Here is a 12848-nt window from a genome sequence, read left to right as displayed (position 1 = left end):
GAATACTATAAACTGCTAAGTTTAAATAATTTTTAAAAAGTGTTTGTGCAGCGAGGACAAAAATCAACACTTATATGTGAGGGCATCACTACAAGTGGAAGCCTAGTCTAGAACACCACAATGCCTATTCTAAATAAATAAATCTTTTAAAAGCATAAATTAATTTTGTTCCTAATAATGATTTTAATGCCTAGTTTAAAAGAAGTGTACCTAAGAGCAGGTGCTGTGTGTGATAAAGCTGGCACCTGAGATATACACATCCCATATTAAAATGCCTGAGATCAATTCATGACTATTTGATCTAATCCAATGTGCTGGTAATGCATACCTGGAAACCAGCAAATGATTCAAGTACATGGTATCAGCTACCAACAACCAGGAGGGAGTTCCTGACCCCTGACTTCAGCCTAATCCTGCCTTGGTTGTTGTGGGAATTTGGTAGATGAACTAATAGATGGAAGATCTGTATATGTGGGTGTCATTTTGTCTTTCCATTAAATTTTTAAAAATCACCTATAGAAATAATTACCAAATTGCTTTTTGTACATGCACAAAAGAAATGAAGCTAATAAAATTTTGTATCCCACCAGAATAAAGTCCAAGCAAATCTGAAATTAACTATATCATCTAAAATGTTCATTGCAACATCAGAGAAACTACAGAAAAACAATATTTTAATCCCAAAGCTAGAACTGGTGTGGCAGTAGAGCAAACTAATCATCCACCTACTGTGTCAGCAACCAATACACGAGGCAGTTCACAGACTAGCTACTCCACTTCTGATCCAACTCCCTGCTAATGGCCTGCTGAAGCAGCAGACGATACCTCAGGTAATCAGGCCCATGTACCCACATGTGGAACCCAGAAGCTCCTGGCTCCTGGCTTCAGATCAACTCATCTCTGGTCACTGAAGCATTTTAGGGAGTGAGCCAATGCCAGGAACATCATTCTCTCTTTCTGTCTGTATATCTGCCTTTCAAACAAACAAAAAAGCAAAGACAACAAAAAGCTAGACTAAAAGCAATGAGGAACTTGAAACTGACACAATATTTAAAGCAGTAATGGATGAACAGAGAGATATGGAAAACAATCAGAAAAATTGCAGACAATAGTAATTTGTACCTTGTCAACAGTTACATAAATTTTAAACAGAATGCTCCAATCAAAACATTTTCACAGATGGATCTTTTTAGAAAACGAATTCATCCTAGGTGTCGTCTACAAAACACACATGAGGGTGCATCAAAAAGTGCATGGAAGGGACAAGCATGTGGGTATACCTGCAGACTCAGTGCAGTATCCAGCTACACTCTTAGCTTCAGCCTCTTAGTAATGTGCTGCAGAAGGCAACAAGGATTTAGTACTCGAGTCCCTGCTGCCCATACAGGGGATTACTGAGCAGGATTCAGTTCCAAGCTTGCAGCTTTGGCTTGGCCAAGTCACAGCTCCCATGGGAACTGCATGGTGAGTAAACCAGCAGATGGAAGATTTGTGAACATCTTCCGCCTCCATCTTGGTCTTACTCAGATTTTAAAAACCAATTCTCAGAATTGGTTAAAAATCTGGATACAAAATTTTTGGAAATACATAGTTTTTATACTATACATTTGCCATGAACTTTTTGAGGAACCCTCACATATCATTTCATTTTGATCCACGAGTTAAGTCAGCATTGCAAGTATCACAACACAGGAATATGGTTTCATGATACAGAAGTACAAAGTCTTAAGAACCATTCAACCCAGAATTTACAGTCCTTAATGGTCAATGTTACTACCAGCCAAAATCAGCTAACAATGCAGCAAAAGGTTAAATGGATAATGCTGGTAGACCATGCCCTTGCTCAAAAGCAACAATGAATTTGAATGTACACAGCAACCCAGGTAACACTGAAGTGCACTACCTAAACCAGTTTTACCATGAAAACAACCAGCAATTTATTTTTGGAACTGCAAATGACACAAGGCTGCAAAAACTATGAATATGTTTTTGCATATTTCATTCAACTTCCACAATGGAAGTTGCTAGAGAAAACGAAAACATCATCTCATCCAATATTGCATGATACCTGTGGCAAGGACAACAATTGAAAATCCAATAACAAATACCAGGCTTGCTGGCACCCAGCATGACTTACCACAGGCCATGTGCTTACTGCGGATACTATCATACTTCATAAAAGTCAACTACACTGCAACAAAAGTACAATACAAAAAGCATTTGAAAGACTTGGCAATATTGCAACAACGGCATGCCTTTAACACTCAGTATATTTTCAATATGAAACAACGTGCTCTAATGAATTAACTGGTCTAAAAGGGCCACGGTAACTTTGGTGCAAGATGAAAATGAATCATCAGTTTATGTTCAATTTGATGTTTTCACGGTAGACGCATGCAACTATGTGTTGACTATAAAATTTGTACAGAAATGTATTACATTAGTCCTTTAACTCTGAAAACCAGAACCTCTAAGTAGTCAAAATCAAACTGTAAATTAAACACACTTGAAAATACTTAAATCTTATATTGAGCTTAAAGGCACAGCAATTACTGCACAAGGCCTCCCTCTATGGGTAAGAAATGGGTAATGCAAGCCATGCAACTACTGTCAAAGCAAAGCAATAAGTTGAGGACTAGCGCCATCACAAGATCTTGACAAAAATGATTTATATGAGTAAGGTGTTGACAGGTGGCATGCTTCCACATAGTAAGAAAGAAACTAATGAAAACTGTATAACCCAGTGACCGACATCAAACTCGACAGTGAAACAAATGGAAAAAGCCTCAGGGGCATCTTTGGCTCATTAGCAAGTTAGATTAGTACATTAACACTGCTCTCTGAAACAAACTGTTGAAAACATGCGAAGAGCGGAAGCACACTGGGAGCTGAGCTCACTGCATGACACAACTTCCATGCAGGCAAATCTGAGCAAGAGAAAGTTTGGTTCAGAAAGAAACTGCTACAAGCAGTGAGCATTTAGGCTCAAAAATACAAAGACCTGAAAATCTGGTCAAAATGCAGCAAAATTTGAGGGAAAACCAGAAGAACAGCTGACAATCACATGATGAGGTCACAACACTCCAATCCGGCATGACTACTAACTTCTTTCCATGACCATAGCTTACACACTCAAGCGGGTGGGATCGCTGCCTGCTTGCTAAAAACTCAGGACACAACTAGACATTTAATCTGGCTACATGCAGCTTTTGGGGAGGAGCAGCTTGTGCATTTGTGAATGGCTCCCCCTTTTCATTGCACAAGGGACCAAGCATTCCAGGAAGGGATAACTTCCAGTGTTCACGGGGAAGACACGTTGGGCGAACGTACAGGTATCACTAAAGAAATCAACAATCAGAAATAAAGAAACCCCAAATCATAATAGGCTAACATGAAACTAGATTTCTTTCTGGAAAGATGATTACAGATGTATGGTAGGGAAATTATTTTGCATTCATACAAGGGAAAAAGACATTTGTCACTGTGCTGTGTTTTCCATGTTAAGCAGGTAATGTAAATATTCTAAACTTTATATTAGCCTTTTATATTAACTACATTCACAAATTCGAACATATCACTCCAATCCACGAGTACGGAAGTACTACCAGCACTTATCCACATCCTTTTATCGTATAATAATATTAATATCAGACAGTTCTGCTGGGAGTAGGGATCAACATTCCCATAAAGCACTGTTTGGGTAAGCTCAATACTGAAACATTTCCCGTACAGTTTCTACTCCTTTAGGCCACCAACCAGCCTTAATATAATCGAACAAAATGGTTCAATCACTTGGTAAAACTACAAAAAATTAAAGAACTAATAGATATGTACCACTCATATATCATGAGCACACCCATGTGGCCAAATATCTTACTACAAGTCAAATCACATTTCTTCTTGTGCCCAGCAGATGGCAGCAAAACCATTTTTAAAGCGACATTTACAAGGCAAACTATTTTAGCTCGTTTGTCCATGCCTAAACAAACCCAGATATCAATATATACAATCTACGATAACTGTTAGTATTTTAAAGTCCTTTGTTGCCAAGAGTAGAACAGGATAAAAAAAAATCAGTCACACATGAACTAACTTGATGCATATTTTGGCTGACCCAAACTTTTTTCAATTTGTACAACAAAGACGAAATTTTACTGCTAGGTACTAAATCTAGTCTCTGAACTTTTAATAACAAGTAAAGCTGCAAATGTGGGAAGAAACTCAATACAAAATTACAATTCAGTAGTAAAACACTGCACAGAATACAATTCACTATATATATGCACAGAGCCCAAATGTGAAAGAGGGGCAGACCAAACTGATTTACAATGAACTGTGGAACAAACACGTCGTGATCCCTATTTTGTAGTTGTTTGTACTGATGGCCACCTTGTTCATGTTAACAATATTAAGACTATAAACTCCTAAGGCCCCTTAGGAGTTCAAAATCATAAATGCCATGAAAAATACATAGTACCAACTTAAAACTGGGCATTTAAAAATACTTGCAGGTGGCAATGTAACCAAAAACATAAGGCTATGAAATATTCAGGTCAAAGGAGAAGAGCCAACATATTCCAGTCTCTTAAAGGTCAGTTGCTGCATCACATGGCTTTGTTGGAATGGTTGGTTTGGAATGTTATTACAGCCAAATGGAATTTTATTCATTCTTATTAGTAGATTTATAATGGCTGCCAGCATGAAAACTGAGTGCCAAAGATTTGAATTTTTGCATTAAGTTTGTTAAAGGCAAAATGCATTTGGAGCCTGCCTAACATTACAAAAAGTGAGAAAATAACGATCTCCTATGTATATATAACTCCTCTGTGTATATATATATATATATATATATATAGAGAGAGAGAGAGAGAGAGAGAGAGAGAGAGAGAGAACTGTATATATATAACTGTATTTCTAAAACAGCCTTAAATGGTAGGTGACAACTGAGGAATTCCAATTAAAATTCCAGATTCCAGCATATAATATTCTTCCTGAACGCAGACCTGAACATGGACAATTGGGAGTGATTGTACAGGTAACTGGTACACAGCACACACAAACAGAAGGCAACGCGCTTCAGCGACCCGACACTGGCCATCTCGACAACCGGGCAAAGTACAGGCTTGACGAGTTATAACATACTTGCCCAAAGACGAGGCCAAAAGTCCCATAGAAAACTGATACAGCCAGAGCCAGGGGCTGGCAGTGGGCTCAGCATGGAAAGATTGTATTAGGGTCAATCACATTTTCACTTTAGCAGTGCAACTTTTGAGAAACAGGGATCACTGGCACAATTTATTTCTACTTATGGATTGCAAAAAAGAGAGATGGTCGGCCTACTACTAATTACATTAGATATGCAATTAGTGCCCCTAAAGACAACATGAATATCCTCCATGTACCAATGGCTTTACAGTGTTTCTAGGGAAAGGACCTAGAAATTTGACATCTATGCCATTTTTATCCCATAACATTTTAAGAATCCCCGACAACGGTTCATACGTTTCTGCAGGGATTAAAACCACCCAGGTGTTACTTCAGTTAGACAAATTTTACTACCGTTTCAGAGGGAAAGTGTGTATGCGCTGTTTATGAAGACTGAAGCCATGCAACTGCGTAAGTCCTTTCATCCATTTGCAACTGAGTGACAAATGCAATTTGAGAAAAATCAGTGTGGCTAGGAAGCAAATCACCACCACTTGCTTATCTACTTGTAGATGCTGTTATAGTGACAGTAAACTGGGTGATGCAGCAGTAAAACACTGCACAGAATACACATCGCTATACGGATGCATAGAGCCCATGTGTAACAGGAGGGCAGACCAACACTGATTAGCACGGAGCTATGGTACAAACATGTCATGTTTAGAACTACTTCTTAGTTGCTCATAACAATGGCCATCGTGTTCACCTTGGCTAACAATACTAAGCTTATAAGCAGAATTCTAATTTCTTTGTGGCAAGACGTGAAAAGAACAATTCTACAACAGAATGTATGAAGATTTATATGTACCGAAACTATGTTCATCTACTGAGAAAGATTAAAAATAAATAAATAAAACCACTAACCTTACACTTCCAGCGATGGATTCTTCCAAGTTGCAACAACAGGACCCCTTTGCATCACTGCAACAGCATCAGAAGTCTGTTCCTTAGCCCCACCCATACTCCATGGACACAGAAAAAATTTATTCCCCCTCTTGTGGAAAGCATTCCCAGTTGTTTTCCTGTGCATAAAACCCAGTGCTTTTCACTGAAAACTGAAATTTTGTGTGCTGGGTATAAATGTCAGAAATCAGAAGGGAGTTTTATTGCCCACATAACATTACGTTACCTTCACCTCTGAAAATATTCTATTCCTGATTTCAGTGTGACACTGGAATTTGAATCTGGTAAGCAAAAAGATTCAGGACCCCAAAAACGAAATCAATGCACAGATAACATGATGTACTCAATACTAGGCACACCAGCCGTTCTTTGGGGGCAGGGATCTAAGTTTACTTTTGTCAGTGTTAGCAAGCACCGCCCCCTTCATTTCGGTCGCTGTGGTGCTCCCTACCACCGGCAGCTTCATTCCTCCTCCCGAGCAAAGCAACAGGGGACCTTTGTTCTCTTCTTGGCAAATCTCTGGCAGACATTCTCATTCTCTCCCATAATCATTTTGCTCTGGCTCAAAATCATCACTACAAATCACATTCCCTAGGTATAATATTAAGTCATGGACTTTTTCTCATCTTTTCTATTCGTATCCAACTCCTATGAAATCTGTACCTACAATACGACCTCACTTGGGTCAGCTTCATGGCACAGTGCGTTACGCTGCCACTTGGAATGTACTATGGGTTTCTGTCACTGGATTGGAACATCCAAGTGTTCCTCTCGAGCTCCCGTGGAGTCCCTGTGGGTTACTGAATCAACAGATGGAAGGACCAGGCCCTAACTCTCCCATTCACTCTCTCAATATTTTTTATTCTACATCAGACAAGGGTCTGGTGCCATGACCTAATCGGATAAGGCTATGCCTGTGGCATCAGTATCCCATATGGGCAACAGTTCTTGTCCAGGCTACCTTACTTTCAGTCCAACTCCCTGCTTAAAGCCTTGGAAAGCAGCAGAAAATGCACCATATCCTTTCCCTGCCTACACGCTGGAGACCAAGAAGCCCCTGGCTCCTAATAATACCCGGAGCTGCAGCCATTGCGGCAATCTGAGGAATACAACAGCAGATGAAAGATTCTGTCTGTCCTTCCCTCTCTCTTTCAAATTAAAGTATTAAAATAAAAAAAGATTTGAGTGCAAGGGCCTGGTTCCTGTCTCACCTTTACATACATTAAAATAATCACATATCGGGCCCAGCGTGGTAGCCTAGCGACTAAAGTCCTCACCTTGCAAGTGCCAGGATCCCATATAGGTGCCAGTCCTGGTGGCCCTGCTTCCAATCTAGCTCCCTACTTGTGGCCTGGAAAAGCAGGCAGGGAAGGCCCAAAGCCTTGGGACCCTGTACCTACATGGGAGACCGGAAGAAGAAGCTCCTGGTTCTTGGCTTCAGACTGGCTCAGCTCCCACCATTGTAGCCATTTGGGAAGTGAACACATGCAAGCAAGATCTCTATCTCTCTTTCTCTGTAAATCTCACTTTGCAAATAAAACAATAAATAAAAATTAAATTATTAGAAAGGCAAAGTGATAAAGATCCTGAATCAAGTGATTCATTCCCTAAATGACTGCAGCAGCCCACAACAAAATAAATTTTTGAAACTCCCCACAATGTAGACATCACAAATAAGTGCCTGTGTGTGCCTTTGCAACCCCACTTCCAGGCCCAACTCCCTGCTAATGCACGGGAGAAAATAACTGAAGATGGCGTAAGTGCTTGGATTTCCGTAAATCATGTGAGAGACCAAGATGCAGCTCAGGGCTCAAGCCAGGACCAGCAGTGACCACTGTGTCATTAGGGAATCTCTCTCTCTCTCTCTCTCTCTTAGGGCTCAAGCCAGGCCCAGCAGTGACCACTGTGTCATTAGGGAATCTCTCTCTTTCCAACAATCTTTTAACTAAAACTCGAAGAATAACATTCTAAAAAGCTGCTGCTGATGATGATCAATGGACCACATATCCTGCAAGTTGGAAGATGCAAAGAAAGACATTGGTCATAACCATAGTACCTTTGAGACAGGGCTGAGTAACAGAACTTCAGCCACTCCATACTGAGGGCACAGGACCCTGATTCCCTCCATACTACCCCACACTGCTCTAGTAAACTAAATGAAGTGGTCCCTCACCCAGTGTTATCCTGTACTCAAAATACACAGGTTATACACTATTGCCCTTCACAATTGGTGGGCAGCTACTTTGGTGTAAGAGATTACTCTGACTAGGGCCCGGCGGTGTGGCCTAGCGGCTAAAGTCCTGGTGGCAACTTGAACACTCCCCAGAATCCCATATGGGCGCCGGTTCTAATCCCGGCAGCTCCACTTCCCATCCAGCTCCCTGCTTGTGGCCTGGGAAAACAGTCCAGGACGGCCCAAAGCTTTGGGACCCCGCACCTGTGTGGGATACCCGGAGGAGGTTCCTGGATCCTGGCTCCGGATCGGCATAGCATCGGCCGTTGCGCTCACTTGGGGAGTGAATCATCACACAGAAGATCTTCCTGTCCGTCTCTCTTCCTCTCTGTATATCCGCCCTCCCAATAAAAATAAATAAATCTTAAAAAAAAAAAAACAGAGATTACACATTAAGCCGCTGTCTGTAACCCAAATGGGTACAGGTTCAAGTCTCTGCTGATCCATGGCCTTGAGGAAAAATGGAGTATGCACCAAGTGTTTGGGTCCTTGCAAACACAAAGGAGAAACACAGGCTCCTGGCTTCTGGCTTCAGTCTGCCTCAGCCTCATCCATTGCAACCATTTTGGAAATGATGAACCAGTGGATAGGAGATCTCTCTCATCTGCCTATTATAACTGTCTCTTTCAAATAAATAACTCATTTTTAAAGATGGATGTTTTACAGTGGCTACATTTCATTAAGATGGAGGGATGGGGTGGAAGTATGTGAATCGCCGAGATTCATTTCCTTCTTAGATACAGGCTCTGTCCTAAAAGCACGTGATTCTCTCCTTCTTGGAACTCTTCAAATGCATAAGTTTCCTTCATGCACAACTATCTGCCCTAACCTAAAGCATCCTAATAGAATTACCTTGCTATGTCTATTGCCAAAAACTGTTTCTGTGATTTAATAGATAAAAAGCCACCATTCTAAAATTTGATAAAGTTGTGGATGCTGCTGTGGCAGCAGGTGTGAGGCTGGCATCCCATATGGACGTCAATTTAAGTACTAGCTGCTTTAATATTGATGCAGCTCCCTGCTAATACACCTGAGACCAAAACACCGTGACTCAAGTGCATGGGCCACGCATTGTGACATAGATACAACATGGCTGCAAGTGACACCATCACTCTGTATGGATGCTAGTTTCAGACCTGGTTGCTCTACTTCCAACTCAGCTACCTGCTAATGCAACAGATATTCCAAGCATTTGGAGCCCTGGATGCATGAGGAAAACCCAGAGGATGCTCTGGTAATCTGCATCAGGACAATCCAGAATCAGCCACATGGGGAACAAACAGATCTAAGATCTGTGTCTCACCCTTCTGCAAAGTTTCTGCTTCAAAGAAATAAAACTTAAACAACAAATACTTTGATCCCCTGCTACCCACAAGGGAGAGTTAGATGACGTTTCTAATTCCTGTCTTCTAGCCTAGCTCACACCAAGCCAATGTGGTCATCTGAGGAGTGAACCGGCAGACGGAAGTTTGCTGTACCTCTCCCTGGCACTTTGCCATTCAAATTAATTAATTAAAAAAATAAGCAAAATCCCATAAACTTCAAAAACTGAAGTATTTGAAAGGGCACATGCAGTCTGAATTAGCAGTGCAGCCTGAGGAACACCCAAAAAGGAACTCCAAACCGACCCTCCATCAGCAGGCTGTTAGGGTTTTTGTTTAGTTTTATCTAAAAGGGAAAGTTTGAGAAAAATACAGACCTTCACCTGCAGGTTCATACCTAACATGGGTGCAACACCAGGAGCTGGGCCACTCTGAAGCTAGCAGGCAGGCATTTCATCAGGATCTTCCACGGAGTACATACAGGTGCCCAAGGATTGGGACCATTCTCAGTTGCTCTCCTAAATCATCAGCAGGGAGGTAGATCAGAAGCAGAACACTAGAAACACAAGCAGGCGCCCAATATGGGATGTCAACATTGCAGTCACGGGCAGCGGCTTACCCAGCTATGCCACATTCAACTGATGAGAATCGGTTATGTAAGCATCGGCTGATGGACAGAATATTGATTTGCATTCCCCCATTCAAACCACCTGCCCCTTACCTTCAGGCTCTGGAGAGGTGCTGCCAACCTGCACCAGCTCTGGCAGCAGCAGCAGCAGGGCCAAAGGACTCCGATGACTTTTCAACAGCAGCAGCAGCAGGTGTTCTGAAGCAGCGACAGGGTATCCACCACGGAAAAGCCTAGTGCTAAATGTGCTTTTGTCCTGCCTTCCCAACTAACACACCTCTATGAATGAGTCTGCCTAAAGCTGCCATCAGGACGGGTATAAAAGGACATTAGATGGCAAAAATCAGTGATCACAATTTGACACTTGTTCATCAGCCACACAGAAGTAAGTAAATTCCTTAATTCCATAGAGACTATAAAAGTGAGAGTTCACTCATGAAGTGGCAAGAGATAAGTGGAGGAAACGTGGAGCACAGCAGGCTCTATTGTGGATCCTGGAGCATCCCCTCGATGGGTCACTATATAATACGAACGTGTGCTGAGAAAATACTGTCAAATTTTCACACGTGTTAAAATTGTCTACACTTCTTCCATTAACTATGTCTAAATCAAATCAAAACTTTCCTTGGGCTTTAAACTGCAAAGAATTTAATATAGAAAATATAATTAAAAACCATTCTGCTGGCTACTTTGGTGGCAAAGAATCCTAATATTTTATGTGCAACACTGATGCTGTGAAAGCATCACAGGAGGGCCAAAGTCTTGGGACCGTGTACCAGGAAGAAGCTCCTTGCTGCCTGCTTGACATCAGCCCAACTGTACCAACTACAGCCATTTAAGGAAGTAGAGTCACCACATGCATGATGAATCTATCTGTAACTCTTTTAGTAAATTAAATAAATCTTTTGTTAAACGAAAAATATTCTGGGGCATAGCACAATGGCTCAATGGTTAATTCCTTACCTTGCAAGCGCTGAGACTCAACATTGGTGCTGGTTCATGACCCAGGTGCTCCTCTTCCCTTCCAGGTCCCAGTTGGGAAAGTAGCGAATGATGGCCCAAAGCTCCTGGCCCCTTGGTTTCAGACTGGCTTAACTGCAGCCACTGTGGCCATTTCAGGAGTGATTCAGTGAATGGAAGATCTCTCTCTCTGTCTCTCATTCTCTCCATAAATATAAACTAATAAAAAATAATTGAATCTTTTTTGAAAAAAAAGTTCTGATCTGGATAAAAAAAAAACCCTCTCTATTTCTCATTTATCTAAATAATGCTATTGATATTAACAGTAATAATTAAAGAATTAAAGGATGCCAGAAAAATGCTTGGGAACAGTAAAGTTATGTTTTTCATGAGGTTTTCCAGTAACTACACTTGCACAGTTCTTCAAAACACAATGTTAGATAAACAGAACTTCCCCTCTCCCCAGCCGCATTGTAACCTACAGGTTACAAGGATTCGTTTCCTGCATGGCTCTGCAATACAGGCTAAAAACAGTGGCATCCATAATCGGCAGCTCCCAGTAACACAGCCTGGTGCCAAACAAAAGAATCAAAAGTCAGTCCTTCACATGGGAAGCCAAATGAAGTCATGTGGAACAATTCCCATGTGTAAGGATTTTTTCGAGGGAGTAGCTTAATTTGAAAAACCGTATTTGTGATATGGCCGTTAGGACAACTTTATCATGACAGGCAAATTCAAAAAAGTCACAGATACCTAGGCAAATGAGAGGATGTATGTGTGTGTGTGTGCAGGCGTGCACGTGTCTTTGTGTATATATAATGGGATGTGCAGCAATTAAGAGATTAGATACACTTTTAGGCATTTGACTACTTGTTCTTTGCCGATTTTTGAACTTTTCTTGGCTTGACGACCTTTCTATAAAATGCCATGAAAATAGCAACACATCAACTGGTATGAAGATTATACCAATTACAATCTATGGAGTGGGGAGGGCAGTGCCATGGTTTAACAGGCTATTCAATCTGTAAGCGCCAGCATTCCATATAGGTACAGGTTCGGGTCTTAGCTTACTACACTCTTGATCCAGCTTCCTGCCAATGACCTGGGAAAGTGGCCAAGTATGGCTCAAGTCTTCGGGACCCTGCACCCACATGAGTCCCTGAAGAAGCTCCTAGATCCTGGTTTTGCATTAGCTCAGCTGCTGGAGTTGCAGCCATTTAGGGAGTGAACCAGGGGATGGACGATCTCTCTCTCTCCTTTCTAGGAAAAAAAATAAATGAATATTAAAATTAAAATAAAAAAACTGGGCCTGGCACATTGACCTAGCGGCTAAAGTGCTCACCTCCAATGCACCGGAAACCAACATGTGCTCCAGTTCTCCCAACAGCCCTGCTTCCCATCCGGCTCCCCGATTGTGCCCTAGGAAAGCAGGATGGCACAAAGCCTTGGGACTCTGCACCCACATGGGAGACCTGGAGGAGGTTCCTGGTTCCTGGCTCTGGATCAGCACAGCTTTTGCGGTTGTGGTCACTTGGGAAGTGAATCATCGGACGGAAGATCTTCCTCTCCATTTCTTTTCCTCTCTGTATGTCTGAGT

The sequence above is a fragment of the Ochotona curzoniae genome, unplaced genomic scaffold, assembly GCF_017591425.1.
Source record: "Ochotona curzoniae isolate NIBS_2020 unplaced genomic scaffold, NIBS_Ocur_1.0 scaffold_1852, whole genome shotgun sequence".
In the NCBI taxonomy this organism is placed as follows: Eukaryota; Metazoa; Chordata; class Mammalia; order Lagomorpha; family Ochotonidae; genus Ochotona; species Ochotona curzoniae.
This window is presented reverse-complemented; position numbering follows the sequence as displayed.